This window comes from Embiotoca jacksoni, unplaced genomic scaffold, assembly GCF_022577435.1.
Source record: "Embiotoca jacksoni isolate LCO1_2020_lvr unplaced genomic scaffold, fEmbJac1.0.p SCAF_7, whole genome shotgun sequence".
In the NCBI taxonomy this organism is placed as follows: domain Eukaryota; kingdom Metazoa; phylum Chordata; class Actinopteri; family Embiotocidae; genus Embiotoca; species Embiotoca jacksoni.
Genome location: NW_027185425.1, coordinates 20,421,211 through 20,432,335, shown reverse-complemented (window position 1 = coordinate 20,432,335; position 11,125 = coordinate 20,421,211). Strand labels below are relative to the sequence as shown.

The 11,125-nt window shown below is 37.9% G+C and overlaps 1 protein-coding gene across 5 annotated transcripts in view; it reads right to left on the bottom strand.

The window, feature by feature from the left end:
* Positions 1–3,380: 3,380 nt before the first annotated feature.
* The window catches only part of epb41a (erythrocyte membrane protein band 4.1a), an 80,947-nt gene continuing 73,202 nt past the window's right edge, over positions 3,381–11,125 (bottom strand). For all 5 annotated transcript variants that reach the window (XM_069176212.1, XM_069176200.1, XM_069176203.1 and 2 more), the window contains one exon: positions 3,381–6,809. The gene's annotated coding sequence lies outside the window, so the exon portion shown is untranslated. The remainder of the gene's footprint in view (positions 6,810–11,125) is intronic.

Sequence of the window (11,125 nt, the reverse complement as noted above, 5' to 3'; positions counted from 1 at the left end):
CTTGAAACACTTCTACTCAAAAAATCACATTACAAAACTTTATTTTAGACATTTATGGTGCATTTTTCTTTATTCTTTATAGATATTCCACTACTTTGGCATCAAGACAATCCGTCCACCTAAGTAAAGCAATGTTTTCACCAGAGATTTGAAAAGTTACTCAAATTGGACTTTGGAATTTTTTTAACATTATGACTAAATTATGTATTTGCACAGTGCTCTTCATCAAATGGGTGTTTCATTATAGTCATAACTGAGATTGTCCAGTTTAGGCCCCGCCCATCACATTCAATTCAACTTGCAACCAGAAAGATCTGAGTTACCAAAACCAACAAAACTTTGTTTGGAATCCAAATCATTTTATTCTCAGTTTATATATGTTGACGTACAAACTTGATTTTTTTTTTTTTTTGCATTGGGAGAAATGGCTCTTTTTTTTGCAAAAAAAATACATAAAAGTACCTTGAAAAGCTTTTGATCTCAGTAATGAAGTGAACCTTGTGAGCTGTCTGTCCTTCTGTCAGGATGCTCCTCCAACAAAGGGATGTGATGATAAATTGAACACCAGTCTGACATTACTACAGCGTTAGTGATTTCTCTACCATCTTGCATTTTAATATAATTAAAAATACCTGTGATTAAATGGGTACTTACAGATATAACCATGTAAACTGCCACATACACAGTAAATATCAAAAATACTAGCGAGTGTCTTGGTGTAAGTGCAGGAGATTTTTATGCTTTGGTCAGCCAGTTTAAGAAGTGTTGCTGCTTTTCGTTAACAGTAGTCCTGATTAAAAGATCAAACCAACAAATGCACACAAATAGACATAAATGTCTATTTCAAAATCACCCATGAATGACACGATGTAAATCATGTTTATTGAAGATATGAGTTTAGAATTTAGTAGAATAATGGAACACATTCATCTGATTGAGACATTTTACAGATTATTCTACAATTACCTTTTCCTTAAACAGCAAAAGAAAACTATGCAGTATAATAGTTGTTTTAAAGTGTTAATCCCTTTTTAAATCCATTTACAATCTGGTCCAATTTGGAATTTATTTGGATTTAACTTATATCTGAAGATCCAGAAGTTTGCCCTGAACACTTTTCTACCGTCGTTATTTCTAGCTCACATAAATCCGCAGCTGGTTCTCTTTTTCTTTTTCTACTTCAGTTTCTTCTTTATATCTTAAAACAGGTACAACTATTTTATTTTCTCAGTGTTTGTGTCTCCTCTGATTTTTTTCCCCCTCTCCTTTGTCTCTTCTCATCTCTGCAACCCAAAACAAAAGATCCCTTCTGAAAAATGACAGAGCATCAAGCGGAACTCACACTTCTTTAGTGTTAATTACGGCAGTTGTGGATTATTGATTTAATGTTGTGGAAAACAGGCAGTGAGCTACTTTGAAGTTCAAGCTTCAACTATCAATCAGCTACAAAGTTGATAACTTTGAAACGGTGAAACTTACATAAAAATAACTTTATACTCACTTAAAGGCTCATAACTCATTATTTTGTGTTGATTTGACAGGGACCTATTTTGGATTAAACTGTCATGCGTTTCCACTGAACTCTGATTCACACTCAGCTCCACGACAGCTGCTGCATTTACAGCTTCAGTATAAATGAGCTGTTTGAAGTCCTGAGCAGCACAGACATGAGAGTTGCTCAGTGTGAACAGAACTCAGTGACGCAGTGTTCCAGTGAACAATCCTAATCAGGAGAGGCAGCGGTAGGTGGAGAGTCCTCCACAGTCCCAATGACAGCTCTCATGTCCCCCACAGGATTATCTCTCATAGTAAAGGTGACATTTGGCCACATCCTCTAAACTTCTCAGTCCCTCTTTGTGATCACTACAAATAATGCAAATTCAAGTAAACTTTGCCAAATTTGTGGGAGCTTGCAATTTTTTTTAAATTCCCAAAAATTCCAGCAAAAAACATTGTCATCAGAAAGCATTAATAGCATAAATTACATTTTTACAAACAAAACTCATTTTATTACCAAAAATATTTCCAACCAGAAAGACTCAGCTCCTGTTTCCATCACCAAAACAAACTTTGAGCACCGGAGGAAACCGGAACAAGACGTGACATTAAAATGATCTAATTAAATTTTTATTATCACAGGAAGCGATTCCATATTACTTTATGTTAAATGAGTTTTCTCCACACGTCCAGTTGTCAGAGACGTCTCTTTGTTTGTTTCATCCAGCAGGTCTATGTGTTGAATGAACATGAATTAAACAACATCTAAAGCTCTTATTTTGACAGCTGATGTAGTCCTTGTTTCTATATTCCAGTCACAGACCGTCTGTTCTGGAAACATATGCAGCTTTTAGCAAGTTTTAGTAACTTTTAGCTCCATGGTTCTCTAAATTCAATAAATGAATAAATAAAGATTAGAACTAAAATATTTATATGATGTGCAGCATGATTATTATCACAGGAATTTATCACATATTTATTCCTTTATCAGGTAGTGTTTAAAAAAAACGTTTTTTTTCTTTCTCAACTTGCAATTTTGTTTAATTCCTGCAATTTTCTGCAAAAAACTCACTTAAAACTTCAAATTATATCGCAATTTTTCAGAAAATCCACCACAGAATCAAACATTTTTGATCATAACAATCACAGAAAAACTGTGAAATCCTGGAGGGACTGACTTCTACCAAAACCAAAACCTAATAGGTTTCTGTTGCATTTACTGTGTACATTCATACTTTCTATGATGTCATTGTTGTGGTCTCTGCAAATCCTGTATTCCAGTGGCAAACTTATAAAACCCAATATAGAAGAAGATGAATGGCATATAGTTCAGATATTTGATGTGTATTATGCTGGTGTCTCTTTATTTCTGTGGTACTCTGAACTTCCTGCTGGTGTTCCACCAACTTCAAACTAGCAGAAGATGACTATTTTAATATTAATGAGCTCATTGGTGCTCCTCAGAGGAAGAACATGACCTGCTCACATCCTGAGGTCAACCTTTGTAGCCCCTCTGCTGAGAAGCTCTTCAGAAGAGCAAAACCACCTGTATGTTTGTTCCGTCCTCCATTTTCATATTGTGGGATGGAGGGGATTCTACAGCCTGTCGGTGACATCGAAAAGCTTTCCTGCTTTTTAAATAAGTAGATTCTGAGATTAAAAATAATGGATTTAGATGTTTAAATGACATGAAAAGGTATTCGAACCAACAAGCTTTCCTTTCAATTACTAATTATTTGAAAACTATTGAATGAGATTCCTGACTCAGGCTGGCTCTGTTGAAACACACTGTATTCATGTGTGGGACATTTTGTCTTGTTCTTCACTCTCTGAGTAAAATATACTTAAATGTTTCCAAAGAATGAGACCGACACAGAAGAAGATAAAATACAATGTCTACATTACTGTTTATTTTGTGCATGGTGCTCTTTACATGTCTTCCTGTGATGCTGACGTGAAGGTTCACAATGAAGGAAGTACTTCCAAATGAGAAAAAAGATGACAACACGGTGAAAGAACTACAATCAGCTGGGAGGACTTTACAGAAGATTTAGTAAAAAGGAAAGCATCATGTTTCAAAAGTAACACAACATAAAATCTATGTGAAGTATGGACTGTGATATGTGTGGTGTGAACGGGCAGTGTGTACTAAAGAGGTTAACTTTGGCCTCCTAGACGTACGTATTGTTATAATATTATAAATGTAATGTAAAGACTTGCGTCCACGTATGTCAGCACTCCAGTTTCCAGTTTAAAAACTACCGTGGTAAACCAGCTACATGAACTTTGAATGAGTTGTATTGTCATGACTGAACTAAACTATTAAACTAACAATATAATACGGATAAAAGAAAAATCTGGACAAAATCAAATCTCAACAAAATAGTTGTTTGTGTTTATACACTAACAATCAAATGTCACTTTGTGTTTCTCAGCTAATCCAGCTGTGTACAAACATTATCACAGAAAAAACACCATTAAACAGCATAAAAACATTGCATTTTTATAGTTTAATGTTAGTTTCTATCGTAACAAAAAAATCAGTCAGCAGGTTCTCGTCTTATGTTTAAATTTAGATGATGTTTTTAGGAAATATGAATTTACTAATTTCCTACTTTGCTACCATCATATTTCTCCTGCCTCTGAATCTGTCTTCATGTTTTTCTTCAGATGTTGTTGCAGTTTCACCTGCTTCACTTTGTGTTATGAATTTCTCCATCACTAATCTTCCTGTCTCTTCTCTCCTTGTTCCTTCTTTCACTTCACTGAATATTAAATCTGACAGAGATTCCAGCAGTATGCAGCTTTCATACTGATAATTACAGTATGTGGATTATCAACCCAATGTTACAGGAATACAGGTAATACAATGAACACTTAAATCAACAAAATAATCAAGTTCTGAGGTATTTTTACAAAATATTTGAACTGTTCAGTTTATCAGCCTTTTTTCTGATGAATAATTTAAGTTAACATCACAGTAACTCTGCAGCTCATAACCGAATTCTCCATAAGAATAAGTTGATAATAACACTAACAGAGTTGGATGTTTTAACAGATTTTAAAATTGAGATATTGGGCAGAAGAGAAGAGACAGAAGAGAAAGAAAACATGAAAATGCAAACGTGAAGTAAAGAACATGGAGAAAGTAGAAGACATGAATGAGGAAAACAGTGAGAAGCAGCGAGGCTTCAGCTGATACACACACTTCTGGCAAAACACTCAATTTAAAACAAATCAAGCTCAAAATACTAAAACAATCATGTTTGGTGGCAAGATCAATGACTGATTAATACTTTACATTTTAATTTACTGTAATATGCTGTTTAGTGGTCAGTAAAATGCTCTGATAGTTTCACTTCTGATTAGCTGAGAAACACAAAATACATATTTTAAGTCTGTATGTCACACGCTTCCACATTCAACAGTATATTTTGTTATATTCCACACATTTATTCATAATAAATGATGGTCCATAATTATTGTATTTGATTTGAGAGCAGGCATGTTTATTTGGTCTGTTTTCTTTTTCTGTTTGATCTAAACTGACCATCGATAATTTTTACAGTTTAATGTGCAAAAAATCCAGACCAAAATCCTGTAAATGACATATGTCAGAACCAACTGATAACGCTGTTGTTTTTTACCATTTGGGTCGTATTTTCATAATAGTGGCTTTTACTTCACACATATGACTTATGAGATGTACCCAAACCACAATCTGTTCCTGAACCTGACCAACAGGTTTTGTTGCCTAAAGTTAAGGCACCTAACGTGTATCAGTGGGATGTCAAAGGAAAGGTTGTGTGCATCTTTAGACCCCAGCGGGCTTTAATAAAACAGAAGTATGTGACACTCTGGGATAAGAACCGGTGGATTTATCTTCATGTATCCTCTTCCAGACTGTTGGCTTCTTTACAGAGCTCAAAGTCAGACAGTATGTCATCATTTCATCCGATATAAATGATGAATAAAGCGATGAAAATAATAACCATGTTTCACGTGGCTCACATCTTCAGACATCTTCATTTTAGAACTAGTTTCATGAAGTAAATTAAGGAGATATAACCTCATCCATGTGTTGTCGTGACAGTGGTGTCAATCGAAGTAAACCCTGATCAGATTAGAATGAAATCACAAACATGAATGTAAACTACTCTGATTGAGTGAGACAATGAAATTCAAAACATTTACAGTTTAATGATGCAGCTGCCCTCCCGAGCTCATTTAACCGCCATCTGTCTGGATGAGTACACACTGCCCTCAGGTAGAAAAGTACAAACCGATGCAGGAACGCTGTGGATGCTGATGTCATGCTCAGTAGAAAGAACTAAAACTGGATTAAATGACTGGAATACTCTCAGTACAAAATCATGAAGTCACATACAGTGCTGAGGATATCTAAAACGTAAAACACATGGACGGTGGCAATAAATAAAGAAAGGATTATTTCAGTACACTGCTGTCTGTGGTCCTGATAAAGCTGCGTCCTAGTGACACAAGCACTACAACAACAACAACAACAACAACAACAACAACAACAGCTAAAACAATCAAACTCAACAAATAATTAAAGCAGAACTTCAAATCAGTTGGACGGCGTAAACGTCCCCTCCCCCGCTGATAAAATCAACACGTTTATAAATAAATTGAAAAAATATTTGTTCACATTGAGAGGGAAAATAAAATATTTACTGTACAAGAAATGACACCAAACTCGTGCTAAAATTAGAGAGGGATCCTTGAGTCCCAACGTGCACAATCCCAAGAAAAATCACCCACAATCCCTTTGTGATTGTTGTTTGAAACACAGTTAAAAAACACTTGACATCCAAGTTACTGAAAGCCAATTCTGATGGTAAGAAAAACTGTAGAAAAATAAAGTACCAGTAATCTCAAGATTAAAAGACCAAATGCCCTTGATTTTTTTTTTTCCTTAAAATCTCCACACAAACTGGAGAAGAATAAATCCACAAATGCTGTACTTTATTTTCTTTTTCTCTCTTTAAAAAAGATATTTTTTTTTATGTATAACTCCAGCATCACTCTTTTGGCAGTAAATGGAACAAGAGGGAGATTGTGGGAAATTCCAGGAGGGTTCTTGGGAATTTTCTGGTGACTCAGTTTCCTTCAGTTCAAACCTCACACTCATGGAGGTTAAAGTTCATTGTTGAACGTTGAAGCTGGTTCCCTCTGATGTGGCCGGAGGGTCATGTCGAAGGCAGGGCAGGCGGGGGTTGATGGCCGGGGGTGCTGAGGTAAGATGGTGTGATGAGACTAAAAGAAGGAGGAAGAGGGGGCAGCTGAAAGGGCTGAAACATGGACGGATGGACGAAGAGAAAGATATATATTTAGTGAGTTTTAACAGCCAAACCTTCATGTTTCAGACTGCAACACAAACAACATCAGATACTTGAACAGAGAGGGGAACACCAGAGTGAAAATAAGAGGAAATAAAAAGAAGAATTACTAGAATTGTATACCTCTGCCAACCAGTCACTTTGCAGATAACACCCATGCCTGTCTGGATCCACATGATACATGTTGTGAAGACATATAGTACACTTCCATATAGTACACCTCTGTATAGTACATTTCCATATAGTACACTTCTGTATAGTACACTTCCATATAGTACACTATCATATAATACACTTCCATATAGTACATTACCATATAGTAAAATTCCCTATAGTACACCTCCATATAGTACTTCCATATAGTACACTCTAGTATAGTACACCTCTGTATAGTACACTTCTATTTAGTACACCTCTATATGGTACACTTCCATATAGTACACCTCCATATAGTACACTACGATATAGTACACTTCCATATAGTACACTTCTATATAGTAAATCTCCATAGAGTACAGTTCCATATAGTACACCTCCATATAGTACACTTCCACATAGTACACCTCCATATAGTACACCTCCATATAGTACACTCTAGTATAATACACTCTAGTATAGTACACTCTAGTAAAGTACACCTCCATATAGTGCACTCTAGTATAGTACACTCTAGTATAGTACACGTCCATATAGTACACTCTAGTATAATACACTCTAGTATAGTAGACTCTACAGCCTTGACCAAAAGTTTTGAGAATGACACAAGTATTGGTTTTCACAAAGTTTGCTGCTTCAGTGTTTTTATCTCTGTCCGATGTTACTATGGTATACTGAAGTATAATTACAAACATTTCACAAGTGTCAAAGGCTTTTATTGACAATTACATTAAGTTTATGCAAAGAGTCAATATTTGCAGTGTTGACCCTTCTTTTTCAAGACCTCTGCAATTCGCCCTGGCATGCTGTCAATTAACTTCTGGGCCACATCCTGACTGATGGCAGCCCATTCTTGCATAATCAATGCTTGGAGTTTGTCAGAATTTGTGGGTTTTTGTTTGTCCACCCGCCTCTTGAGGATTGACCACAAGTTCTCAATGGGATTAAGGTCTGGGGAGTTTCCTGGCCATGGACCCAAAATTTCAATGTTTTGTTCCCCGAGCCACTTGGTTATCACTTTTGCCTTCTGGCAAGGTGCTCCATCATGCTGGAAAAGGCATTGTTCATCAACAAACTGTTCTTGGACAGTTGGGAGAAGTTGCTCTCGGAGGATGTTTTGATACCGTCCTTTATTTATGGCTGTGTTCTTAGGCAAAAATTGTGAGTGAGCTCACTCCCTTGGCTGAGAAGCAACCCCACACATGAATGGTCTCAGGATGCTTTACTGTTGGCATGACACAGGACTGATGGTAGCGCTCACCTTTTCTTCTCCAGACAAGCTTTTTTCCGGATGCCCCAAACAATCGGAAAGGGGATTCATCAGAGAAAATGACTTTACCCTGGTCCTCAGCAGTCCAATCCCTGTACCTTTTGCAGAATATCAGTCTGTCCCTGATGTTTTTCCTGGAGAGAAGTGGCTTCTTTGCTGCCCTTCTTGACACCAGGCCATCCTCCAAAAGTCTTCGCCTCACTGTGCGTGCAGATGCAGTCACACCTGCCTGCTGCCATTCCTGAGCAAGCTGCACTGGTGGTGCCCCGATCCCGCAGCTCGATCAACTTTAGGAGACGGTCCTGGCGCTTGCTGGATTTTCTTGGACACCCTAAAGTCTTCTTCACAACAATTGAACCTCTCTCCTTGAAGTTCTTGATGATCCGATAAATGGTTGATTTAGGTGCAATCTTACTGGCAGCGATATCCTTGCCTGTGAAGCCCTTTTTGTGCAAAGCAATGATGACTGCACGTGTTTCCTTGCAGGTAACCATGGTTGACAGAGGAAGAACAATGATTTCAAGCACCACCCTCCTTTTAAAGCTTCCAGTCTGTTATTCTAACTCAATCAGTATGACAGTGATCTCCAGCCTTGTCCTCGTCAACACTCTCACCTGTGTTAATGAGAGAATCATTGACATGATGTCAGCTGGTCCTTTTGTGGCAGGGCTGAAATGCAGTGGAAATGTTTTTTGGGGGATTAAGTTCATTTTCATGGCAAAGAGGGACTTTGCAATTAATTACAATTCATCTGATCACTCTTCATAACATTCTGGAGTATATGCAAATTGGCATCATAAAAACTGAGGCAGCAGACTTTGTGAAAATTTATATTTATGTCATTCTCAAAACTTTTGGCCAGTGATGTATAGTTCCATACTGGTGTGAGTGTTAGTACGCCGTTTGAGACCCAGCTCCTGTCTGTGTTCTCACGCTCTGACAATTAATCGGATTCTGATGGAACACAGAGTTGTTGCCATGACAGCAGACGATGCTTCAAATATGGATGTTGCTGCAAATAAGCATCAACTTCTTAAACATTTCCCACAAATATTGAACCCGACAGCAGAGCAGATCTATACAATCAGGAAAGTTTGTAGGTGGACACTCAAGATGAGTGCGACACACTCAGGATCTGACCACATGTTGTGAGGTCACAGTGACCCTTGACCATCAAAACCTCATCAGTTCATCTTTGAGGCAACGTTTGTGCCAAATATGAAGAAACTCCGTCAAGGCTTCCTGACATATTACGTTCAATAGAAAAATATGAAACCCCAAAACATAATGCTGCTGCTGGTGTAGAGGCAGAACAAAGTTGTATAAACCTCTGGGGAAACCAGCTCATAAATAATTGATATTAGATAGGAAATTATCGATTGATAGAGAAATGAAAATACTGGTTTTGCAAGGTGGTTTTTTTTTGCATTACACAACTTTATCAGTCTTTAGTTGAGCCTGTCACAATGTTTTTGAAACCTGTTGCTGGCAAAATCAAATCATTAATTATTAATTCAAAATAAGCATTACTTTTTCATAAAACAATAATATTTCTCAGTTTCAACATTCAATATGTTGTCTTTGGTCCATTTTTAATTCAATATGTGTTCACATGGTTTACAAACCAAGCCATTGTGTTTTTCTTTTCATTTACTCAGCGCCCCAGCTGTGATGGAAACAGGCTTGTACTTTGGAGTTTCCAGGTTAGAGTGAATGTTCCTGCATGTAAAACACTGTAATGAGCCCGTCTGTGCTGGACAGGAGGAACATAAAGAAATGGGACTCTTATAAAAGATATGGCGTTTGGGTTTGAGGAATGAGACTCAGACTCCACTGATGTAAACACAGTGAAGTCGATTGAATATTCCAGCTGTGTGGAGCGTTGGAGCCCTCAGTGCTGCCTGACAGACAGGACGGAGTCCCCTGCTGCTCTACAAGTTTCTCTCTGAGGATCGAAGTAGACGAGCTGGTGGTGCAGCAGGTTTCAGAAGACTTTACAACAGCGCTTCCAGATTCAACAGAGGAGGAGAGACGTTCTCTCAGTGTAGGTGGCCTGCTGGTATAAAGCTGTAATAAATTCCACCACCTTGTTCTTTCTCTACAGTAGAACAGGCCTGCTGACAAGTTTGCTAACGGACAAACTACGGCCTCAGATTGTGTTACAAGACCACTGTTACGACTGATTTTACTACTTCGGCAGCTTTGTGTTGGCGATGCTCCTCATGCCTTTCAGGTCTGTCTGTCAGGCAGCACTGAGGGCTTCAGACCCCTCTCCCTCCAGGCAGACTGGGAGGTAGAGCTGCTGTGTTTACATACCAGCCTGCCAGCCGACTAAACAGCAGCAGGCTTCTAGCAAGGACCCTTCAGCAGCACATAAACAGGGGCGCAATGAAAGCCACATGGGCATCAGCATTTAACTTACCTCACACTGCTCAACGACCTCGTTTCATAGCTGAGCAAAATATTTCCATACATCCCGTCTACTCTTCCGCAGTGCATACAGCTTTTAATGGGCATGGTGCTTGTTATAATGATCACCCCCATGTCTCCTTCACTCTCTGAGTCATTCTAGGGCAGATTTATGAAGAAAATGAAACTGTGCAAATGGGCACTGTAGTTTTTAATGAGTTTGAAACTGCAATCTGCCTGTATTGGATTTACTATGTTCAGACTGACAACTGATTGGATTTTTGTCATATCCACACTGTATCCAGATTTATTTTTGAAAGTCTGAAAAGCCCCCCCCCCCCCCAAAAAAAAAAACATGTTAAATGTGCATTTTGCAATCCAGATCCAAACCACATTTGAAATGTGATTCCCATTCAGATTTCTGCAGAAGCAT